Below are 12,076 nucleotides of genomic sequence, written 5' to 3'. Positions count from 1 at the left end.
TAGAACTCCCAACATTATATTTTGGTATTCAAGAACTCTCAACATTTTATTTTGGAATTCTGCAACACCAACATTATATCTTGGTATTCTAGAACTCCAAACATTCTCTTTTGGAATTCTAGAGCTCCAAACATTCTATTTTGGAATTCTACAACACCAACATTATATCTTGGTATTCTAGAACTCCAAACATTCTCTTTTGGAATTCTAGAGCTCCCAACATTCTATTTTGGAATTCTAGATTTCCCAACATTCTATTTTGGAATTCTAGTACTAATAATATTCTATTTTGGAATTCTAGAACGCCCAACATTCTATTTCAGTATTCTAGAACTCCTAACATACTATTTTGGTATTCTAGAACTCCCAACATTGTTTTTTAAAATTCTAGAACTCCCAACATTCTATTTTGAAATTCTAGAACTCCCAACATTCTATTTTTAGTATTCTAGAACTCTTAACAGACTATTTTGGAATTCTAGAACTCCCAACATTCTTTTTTTTTTATTATTCTAGAACCCCAATATACTATTTTGGAATTCTAGAACTCCCAACATTCTATTTTGGTATTCTAGAACTCCCAACATACTATTTTGGAATTCTAGAACTCCCAACATTCCATTTTCGAATTCTAGAACTCCCAACATTCTATTTTGGAATTCTGCAACACAAACATTCTATTTTAGAATTCTAGAACTCTCAACATTCTATTTTGGAATTCTGGAACTCCCAACATTCTATTTTGTAATTCTAGAACACCAACATTCTATTTTGGAATTCTGCAACACAAACATTCTATTTTGGAATTCTAAAACTCCCAACATTCTATTTTGGAATTATAGAACTCCCAACATTCTATTTTAGTATTCTAGAACTCCCAACATTCTATTTTGGAATTCTAGAACTCCTAATATTCTATTTTGGAATTCTAGTACGCCCAACATTCTATTACAGTATTCTAGAACTCCTAACAGACTATTTTGGTATTCTAGAACTCCCAACATTCTTTTTTTAAATTCTAGAACTCCCAACATTCTATTTTGGAATTCTAGAACTCCCAACATTCTATTTTGGAATTCTAGATCTCCCAACATTCTATTTTGTAATTCTAGAACACCGACATTCCATTTTCGAATTCTATAACTCCCAACATTCTATTTTGGAATTCTGCAACATCAACATTCTATTTTGTAATTCTAGAACACCAACATTCCATTTTCGAATTCTAGAACTCCCAACATTCTATTTTGGAATTCTGCAACACAAACATTCTATTTCGGTATTCTAGAACTCCCAACATTCTATTTTGGAATTCTGCAACACAAACATTCTATTTTAGAATTCTAGAACTCTCAACATTCTATTTTGGAATTCTGGAACTCCCAACATTCTATTTTGTAATTCTAGAACACCAACATTCCATTTTCGAATTCTAGAACTCCCAACATTCTATTTTGGAATTCTGCAACACAAACATTTTATTTTGGTATTCTAGAACTCCCAACATTCTATTTTGGAATTCTAGATCTCCCAACATTCTATTTTGTAATTCTAGAACACCGACAATCCATTTTCGAATTCTAGAACTCCCAACATTCTATTGTGGAATTCTGCAACATCAACATTCTATTTTGGAATTCTAGAACTCCCAACATTCTATTTTGGAATTCTGCAACACCAACATTCTATTTTGGAATTCTAGAACTCCCAACATTCTTTTTTGGAATTCTAGAACTCCCAACATTGTATTTTGGAATTCTAGAACTCCCAACATTCTATTTTGGAATTCTAGAACTCCCAACATTCTATTTTAGTAGTCTAGAACTCCCAACATTCTATTTTGGAATTCTGCAACACCAACATTCTATCTTGGAATTCTAGAACTCCCAACATTCTATTTTGGAATTCTAGAACTCCCAATATTCTATTTTGGAATTATAGAACTCCCAACATTCTATTTTAGTATTCTAGATCTCCCAACATTCTATTTTGGAATTCTAGAACTCCCAACATTCTATTTTAGTATTCTAGAACTCCCAACATTCTATTTTGGAATTCTAGAACGCCCAACATTCTATTACAGTATTCTAGAACTCCTAATAGACTATTTTGGTATTCTAGAACTCCCAACATTCTTTTTTTAAATTCTAGAACTCCCAAAATTCTGTTTTGAAATTCTAGAACTCCCAACATTCTATTTTGGAATTCTAGATTTTCCAACATTCTATTTTGGAATTCTAGAATGCCCAACATTCTATTACAGTATTCTAGAACTCCTAACAGACTATTTTGGTATTCTAGAACTCCCAACATTCTTTTTAAAATTCTAGAACTCCCAACATTCTATTTTGGAATTCTAGAACTCCCAACATTCTATTTTGGAATTCTAGATCTCCCAACATTCTATTTTGTAATTCTAGAACACCGACATTCCATTTTCGAATTCTAGAACTCCCAACATTCTATTTTGGAATTCTGCAACATCAACATTCTATTTTGGAATTCTAGAACTCCCAACATTCTATTTGGAATTCTGCAACACCAACATTCTATTTTGGAATTCTAGAACTCCCAACATTCTATTTTGGAATTCTAGAACTCCCAACATTCTATTGTGGAATTCAAGAACTCCCAACATTGTATTTTGGAATTCTGCAACACCAACATTATATCTAGGTATTCTAGAACTCCCAATATTCTATTTTGGAATTCTAAAACTCCCAACATTCTATTTTGGAATTATAGAACTCCCAACATTCTATTTTGAAATTCTAGAACTCCCAACATTCTATTTTTAGTATTCTAGAACTCTTAACAGACTATTTTGGAATTCTAGAACTCTCAACATTCTTTTTTTTATTCTAGAACCCCAATATACTATTTTGGAATTCTGCAACACCAACATTCTATTTTGGAATTCTAGAACTCCCAACATTCTTTTTTGGAATTCTAGAACTCCCAACATTGTATTTTGGAATTCTAGAACTCCCAACATTCTATTTTGGAATTCTAGAACTCCCAACATTCTATTACAGTATTCTAGAACTCCTAATAGACTATTTTGGTATTCTAGAACTCCCAACATTCTTTTTAAAATTCTAGAACTGCCAACATTCTATTTTGGAATTCTAGAACTCCCAACATTCTATTTTGGAATTATAGATCTCCCAACATTCTATTTTGTAATTCTAGAACACCGACATTCCATTTTCGAATTCTAGAACTCCCAACATTCTATTTTGGAATTCTGCAACATCAACATTCTATTTTGGAATTCTAGAACTCCCAACATTCTATTTGGAATTCTGCAACACCAACATTCTATTTTGTAATTCTAGAACACCAACATTCCATTTTCGAATTCTAGAACTCCCAACATTCTATTTTGGAATTCTGCAACACAAACATTCCATTTTGGTATTCTAGAACTCCCAACATTCTATTTTGGAATTCTAGATCTCCCAACATTCTATTTTGTAATTCTAGAACACCGACATTCCATTTTCGAATTCTAGAACTCCCAACATTCTATTTTGGAATTCTGCAACATCAACATTCTATTTTGGAATTCTAGAACTCCCAACATTCTATTTTGGAATTCTGCAACACAAACATTCTATTTTAGAATTCTAGAACTCTCAACATTCTATTTTGGAATTCTGGAACTCCCAACATTCTATTTTGTAATTCTAGAACACCAACATTCCATTTTCGAATTCTAGAACTCCCAACATTCTATTTTGGAATTCTGCAACACAAACATTCTATTTTGGTATTCTAGAACTCCCAACATTCTATTTTGGAATTCTGGATCTCCCAACATTCTATTTTGTAATTCTAGAACACCGACATTCCATTTTCGAATTCTAGAACTCCCAACATTCTATTTTGGAATTCTGCAACATCAACATTCTGTTTTGGAATTCTAGAACTCCCAACATTCTATTTTGGAATTCTGCAACACCAACATTCTATTTTGGAATTCTAGAACTCCCAACATTCTATTTTGGAATTCTGCAACACAAACATTCTATTTTAGAATTCTAGAACTCTCAACATTCTATTTTGGAATTCTGGAACTCCCAACATTCTATTTTGTAATTCTAGAACACCAACATTCCATTTTCGAATTCTAGAACTCCCAACATTCTATTTTGGAATTCTGCAACACAAACATTTTATTTTGGTATTCTAGAACTCCCAACATTCTATTTTGGAATTCTAGATCTCCCAACATTCTATTTTGTAATTCTAGAACACCGACAATCCATTTTCGAATTCTAGAACTCCCAACATTCTATTATGGAATTCTGCAACATCAACATTCTATTTTGGAATTCTAGAACTCCCAACATTCTATTTTGGAATTCTGCAACACCAACATTCTATTTTGGAATTCTAGAACTCCCAACATTCTTTTTTGGAATTCTAGAACTCCCAACAGTGTATTTTGGAATTCTAGAACTCCCAACATTCTATTTTGGAATTCTAGAACTCCCAACATTCTATTTTAGTAGTCTAGAACTCCCAACATTCTATTTTGGAATTCTGCAACACCAACATTCTATCTTGGAATTCTAGAACTCCCAACATTCTATTTTGGAATTCTAGAACTCCCAATATTCTATTTTGGAATTATAGAACTCCCAACATTCTATTTTAGTATTCTAGATCTCCCAACATTCTATTTTGGAATTCTAGAACTCCCAACATACTATTTTAGTATTCTAGAACTCCCAACATTCTATTTTGGAATTCTAGAACGCCCAACATTCTATTACAGTGTTCTAGAACTCCTAATAGACTATTTTGGTATTCTAGAACTCCCAACATTCTTTTTTTAAATTCTAGAACTCCCAAAATTCTGTTTTGAAATTCTAGAACTCCCAACATTCTATTTTGAAATTCTAGATTTCCCAACATTCTATTTTGGAATTCTAGAATGCCCAACATTCTATTACAGTATTCTAGAACTCCTAACAGACTATTTTGGTATTCTAGAACTCCCAACATTCTTTTTAAAATTCTAGAACTCCCAACATTCTATTTTGGAATTCTAGAACTCCCAACATTCTATTTTGGAATTATAGATCTCCCAACATTCTATTTTGTAATTCTAGAACACCGACATTCCATTTTCGAATTCTAGAACTCCCAACATTCTATTTTGGAATTCTGCAACATCAACATTCTATTTTGGAATTCTAGAACTCCCAATATTCTATTTTGGAATTCTAAAACTCCCAACATTCTATTTTGGAATTATAGAACTCCCAACATTCTATTTTGGAATTCTAGAACTCCCAACATTCTATTTTGGAATTCTAAAACTCCCAATATACTGTTCTGAAATTCTAGAACTCCCAACATTCTATTTTGGAATTCTGCAACACCAACATTCTATTTTGCAATTCTAGAACTCCCAACATTCTTTTTTGGTATTCTAGAACTCCCAACATACTATTTTGGAATTCTAGAACTCCCAACATTCTATTTTGTAATTCTAGAACACCAACATTCCATTTTCGAATTCTAGAACTCCCAACATTCTATTTTGGAATTCTGCAACACAAACATTCTATTTTAGAATTCTAGAACTCTCAACATTCTATTTTGGAATTCTGGAACTCCCAACATTCTATTTTGTAATTCTAGAACACCAACATTCCATTTTCGAATTCGAGAACTCCCAACATTCTATTTTGGAATTCTGCAACATCAACATTCTATTTTGGAATTCTAGAACTCCCAACATTCTATTTTGGAATTCTGCAACACCAACATTCTATTTTGGAATTCTAGAACTCCCAACATTCTATTTGGGAATTCTGCAACACCAACATTCTATTTTGGAATTCTAGAACTCCCAACATTCTTTTTTGGAATTCTAGAACTCCCAACATTGTATTTTGGAATTCTAGAACTCCCAACATTCTATTTTGAAATTCTAGAACTCCCAACATTCTATTTTAGTATTCTAGAACTCCCAACATTCTATTTTGGAATTCTGCAACACCAACATTCTATCTTGGAATTCTAGAACTCCCAACATTCTATTTTGGAATTCTAGAACTCCCAATATTCTATTTTGGAATTATAGAACTCCCAACATTCTTTTTTTTAAATTCTAGAACTCCCAAAATTCTGTTTTAAAATTCTAGAACTCCCAACATTCTATTTTGGAATTCTAGATTTCCCAACATTCTATTTTGGAATTCTAGAATGCCCAACATTCTATTACAGTATTCTAGAACTCCTAACATACTATTTTGGTATTCTAGAACTCCCAACATTCTTTTTAAAATTCTAGAACTCCCAACGTTCTATTTTGGAATTCTAGAACTCCCAACATTCTATTTTGGAATTCTAGATCTCCCAACATTCTATTTTGTAATTCTGCAACATCAACATTCTATTTTGGAATTCTAGAACTCCCAACATTCTATTTTGGAATTCTGCAACACCAACATTCTATTTTGGAATTCTAGAACTCCCAACATTCTTTTTTGGAATTCTAGAACTCCCAACATTGTATTTTGGAATTCTAGAACTCCCAACATTCTATTTTGGAATTCTAGAACTCCCAACATTCTATTGTGGAATTCAAGAACCCCCAACATTGTATTTTGGAATTCTGCAACACCAACATTATATCTAGGTATTCTAGAACTCCCAATATTCTATTTTGGAATTCTAAAACTCCCAACATTCTATTTTGGAATTATAGAACTCCCAACATTCTATTTTGGAATTCTAGAACTCCCAACATTCTATTTTGGAATTCTAAAACTCCCAATATACTGTTCTGAAATTCTAGAACTCCCAACATTCTATTTTGGAATTCTGCAACACCAACATTCTATTTTGCAATTCTAGAACTCCCAACATTCTTTTTTTTGAATTCTAGAACTCACAACAGTGTATTTTGGAATTCTAGAACTCCCAACATTCTATTGTGGAATTCATGAACTCCCAACATTCTATATAGGATTTCTAGAACTCCCAACATTCTATCTTGGACTTCTAGAACTCCCAATATTCTATTTTGGAATTCTAGAACTCCCAACATTCTATTTTGGTATTCTAGAACTCCCAACATTCTATTTTGGAATTCTGCAACACCAACATAATATCTTGGTATTCTAGAACTCCAAACATTCTATTTTGGATTTCTAGAACTCCCAACATTCTATTTTGGAATTCTGCAACTCCAACATTCTATCTTGGAATTCTAGAACTCCCAACATTCTATTTTGGAATTCTAGAACTCCCAATATTCTATTTTGGAATTCTAGAACTCCCAATATTCTATTTTAGAATTCTAGAACTCCCAACATTATATTTTGGTATTCAAGAACTCTCAACATTTTATTTTGGAATTCTGCAACACCAACATTATATCTTGGTATTCTAGAACTCCAAACATTCTCTTTTGGAATTCTAGAGCTCCAAACATTCTATTTTGGAATTCTACAACACCAACATTATATCTTGGTATTCTAGAACTCCAAACATTCTCTTTTGGAATTCTAGAGCTCCCAACATTCTATTTTGGAATTCTAGATTTCCCAACATTCTATTTTGGAATTCTAGTACTAATAATATTCTATTTTGGAATTCTAGAACGCCCAACATTCTATTTCAGTATTCTAGAACTCCTAACATACTATTTTGGTATTCTAGAACTCCCAACATTGTTTTTTAAAATTCTAGAACTCCCAACATTCTATTTTGAAATTCTAGAACTCCCAACATTCTATTTTTAGTATTCTAGAACTCTTAACAGACTATTTTGGAATTCTAGAACTCCCAACATTCTTTTTTTTTATTATTCTAGAACCCCAATATACTATTTTGGAATTCTAGAACTCCCAACATTCTATTTTGGTATTCTAGAACTCCCAACATACTATTTTGGAATTCTAGAACTCCCAACATTCTATTTTGTAATTCTAGAACACCAACATTCCATTTTCGAATTCTAGAACTCCCAACATTCTATTTTGGAATTCTGCAACACAAACATTCTATTTTAGAATTCTAGAACTCTCAACATTCTATTTTGGAATTCTGGAACTCCCAACATTCTATTTTGTAATTCTAGAACACCAACATTCTATTTTGGAATTCTGCAACACAAACATTCTATTTTGGAATTCTAAAACTCCCAACATTCTATTTTGGAATTATAGAACTCCCAACATTCTATTTTAGTATTCTAGAACTCCCAACATTCTATTTTGGAATTCTAGAACTCCTAATATTCTATTTTGGAATTCTAGTACGCCCAACATTCTATTACAGTATTCTAGAACTCCTAACAGACTATTTTGGTATTCTAGAACTCCCAACAATATTTTTTTTAAATTCTAGAACTCCCAAAATTCTGTTTTGAAATTCTAGAACTCCCAACATTCTATTTTGGAATTCTAGATCTCCCAACATTCTATTTTGGAATTCTAGAACGCCCAACATTCTATTACAGTATTCTAGAACTCCTAACAGACTATTTTGGTATTCTAGAACTCCCAACATTCTTTTTTAAAATTCTAGAACTGCCAACATTCTATTTTGGAATTCTAGAACTCCCAACATTCTATTTTGGAATTATAGATCTCCCAACATTCTATTTTGTAATTCTAGAACACCGACATTCCATTTTCGAATTCTAGAACTCCCAACATTCTATTTTGGAATTCTGCAACATCAACATTCTATTTTGGAATTCTAGAACTCCCAACATTCTATTTGGAATTCTGCAACACCAACATTCTATTTTGTAATTCTAGAACACCAACATTCCATTTTCGAATTCTAGAACTCCCAACATTCTATTTTGGAATTCTGCAACACAAACATTCCATTTTGGTATTCTAGAACTCCCAACATTCTATTTTGGAATTCTAGATCTCCCAACATTCTATTTTGTAATTCTAGAACACCGACATTCCATTTTCGAATTCTAGAACTCCCAACATTCTATTTTGGAATTCTGCAACATCAACATTCTATTTTGGAATTCTAGAACTCCCAACATTCTATTTTGGAATTCTGCAACACAAACATTCTATTTTAGAATTCTAGAACTCTCAACATTCTATTTTGGAATTCTGGAACTCCCAACATTCTATTTTGTAATTCTAGAACACCAACATTCCATTTTCGAATTCTAGAACTCCCAACATTCTATTTTGGAATTCTGCAACACAAACATTCTATTTTGGTATTCTAGAACTCCCAACATTCTATTTTGGAATTCTGGATCTCCCAACATTCTATTTTGTAATTCTAGAACACCGACATTCCATTTTCGAATTCTAGAACTCCCAACATTCTATTTTGGAATTCTGCAACATCAACATTCTGTTTTGGAATTCTAGAACTCCCAACATTCTATTTTGGAATTCTGCAACACCAACATTCTATTTTGGAATTCTAGAACTCCCAACATTCTATTTTGGAATTCTGCAACACAAACATTCTATTTTAGAATTCTAGAACTCTCAACATTCTATTTTGGAATTCTGGAACTCCCAACATTCTATTTTGTAATTCTAGAACACCAACATTCCATTTTCGAATTCTAGAACTCCCAACATTCTATTTTGGAATTCTGCAACACAAACATTTTATTTTGGTATTCTAGAACTCCCAACATTCTATTTTGGAATTCTAGATCTCCCAACATTCTATTTTGTAATTCTAGAACACCGACAATCCATTTTCGAATTCTAGAACTCCCAACATTCTATTATGGAATTCTGCAACATCAACATTCTATTTTGGAATTCTAGAACTCCCAACATTCTATTTTGGAATTCTGCAACACCAACATTCTATTTTGGAATTCTAGAACTCCCAACATTCTTTTTTGGAATTCTAGAACTCCCAACAGTGTATTTTGGAATTCTAGAACTCCCAACATTCTATTTTGGAATTCTAGAACTCCCAACATTCTATTTTAGTAGTCTAGAACTCCCAACATTCTATTTTGGAATTCTGCAACACCAACATTCTATCTTGGAATTCTAGAACTCCCAACATTCTATTTTGGAATTCTAGAACTCCCAATATTCTATTTTGGAATTATAGAACTCCCAACATTCTATTTTAGTATTCTAGATCTCCCAACATTCTATTTTGGAATTCTAGAACTCCCAACATACTATTTTAGTATTCTAGAACTCCCAACATTCTATTTTGGAATTCTAGAACGCCCAACATTCTATTACAGTGTTCTAGAACTCCTAATAGACTATTTTGGTATTCTAGAACTCCCAACATTCTTTTTTTAAATTCTAGAACTCCCAAAATTCTGTTTTGAAATTCTAGAACTCCCAACATTCTATTTTGAAATTCTAGATTTCCCAACATTCTATTTTGGAATTCTAGAATGCCCAACATTCTATTACAGTATTCTAGAACTCCTAACAGACTATTTTGGTATTCTAGAACTCCCAACATTCTTTTTAAAATTCTAGAACTCCCAACATTCTATTTTGGAATTCTAGAACTCCCAACATTCTATTTTGGAATTATAGATCTCCCAACATTCTATTTTGTAATTCTAGAACACCGACATTCCATTTTCGAATTCTAGAACTCCCAACATTCTATTTTGGAATTCTGCAACATCAACATTCTATTTTGGAATTCTAGAACTCCCAATATTCTATTTTGGAATTCTAAAACTCCCAACATTCTATTTTGGAATTATAGAACTCCCAACATTCTATTTTGGAATTCTAGAACTCCCAACATTCTATTTTGGAATTCTAAAACTCCCAATATACTGTTCTGAAATTCTAGAACTCCCAACATTCTATTTTGGAATTCTGCAACACCAACATTCTATTTTGCAATTCTAGAACTCCCAACATTCTTTTTTGGTATTCTAGAACTCCCAACATACTATTTTGGAATTCTAGAACTCCCAACATTCTATTTTGTAATTCTAGAACACCAACATTCCATTTTCGAATTCTAGAACTCCCAACATTCTATTTTGGAATTCTGCAACACAAACATTCTATTTTAGAATTCTAGAACTCTCAACATTCTATTTTGGAATTCTGGAACTCCCAACATTCTATTTTGTAATTCTAGAACACCAACATTCCATTTTCGAATTCGAGAACTCCCAACATTCTATTTTGGAATTCTGCAACATCAACATTCTATTTTGGAATTCTAGAACTCCCAACATTCTATTTTGGAATTCTGCAACACCAACATTCTATTTTGGAATTCTAGAACTCCCAACATTCTATTTGGGATTTCTGCAACACCAACATTCTATTTTGGAATTCTAGAACTCCCAACATTCTTTTTTGGAATTCTAGAACTCCCAACATTGTATTTTGGAATTCTAGAACTCCCAACATTCTATTTTGAAATTCTAGAACTCCCAACATTCTATTTTAGTATTCTAGAACTCCCAACATTCTATTTTGGAATTATAGAACTCCCAACATTCTATTTTGGAATTCTAGAACTCCCAACATTCTATTTTGGAATTCTAAAACTCCCAATATACTGTTCTGAAATTCTAGAACTCCCAACATTCTATTTTGGAATTCTGCAACACCAACATTCTATTTTGCAATTCTAGAACTCCCAACATTCTTTTTTTTGAATTCTAGAACTCACAACAGTGTATTTTGGAATTCTAGAACTCCCAACATTCTATTGTGGAATTCATGAACTCCCAACATTCTATATAGGATTTCTAGAACTCCCAACATTCTATCTTGGACTTCTAGAACTCCCAATATTCTATTTTGGAATTCTAGAACTCCCAACATTCTATTTTGGTATTCTAGAACTCCCAACATTCTATTTTGGAATTCTGCAACACCAACATAATATCTTGGTATTCTAGAACTCCAAACATTCTATTTTGGATTTCTAGAACTCCCAACATTCTATTTTGGAATTCTGCAACTCCAACATTCTATCTTGGAATTCTAGAACTCCCAACATTCTATTTTGGAATTCTAGAACTCCCAATATTCTATTTTGGAATTCTAGAACTCCCAATATTCTATTTTAGAATTCTAGAACTCCCAACATTATA

The sequence above is a fragment of the Pseudophryne corroboree genome, chromosome 5 (genome assembly GCF_028390025.1).
Source record: "Pseudophryne corroboree isolate aPseCor3 chromosome 5, aPseCor3.hap2, whole genome shotgun sequence".
NCBI lineage: Eukaryota > Metazoa > Chordata > Amphibia > Anura > Myobatrachidae > Pseudophryne > Pseudophryne corroboree.
The sequence above is the reverse complement of the archived record's forward strand: the minus strand, read 5'-3'. Positions refer to the sequence as shown.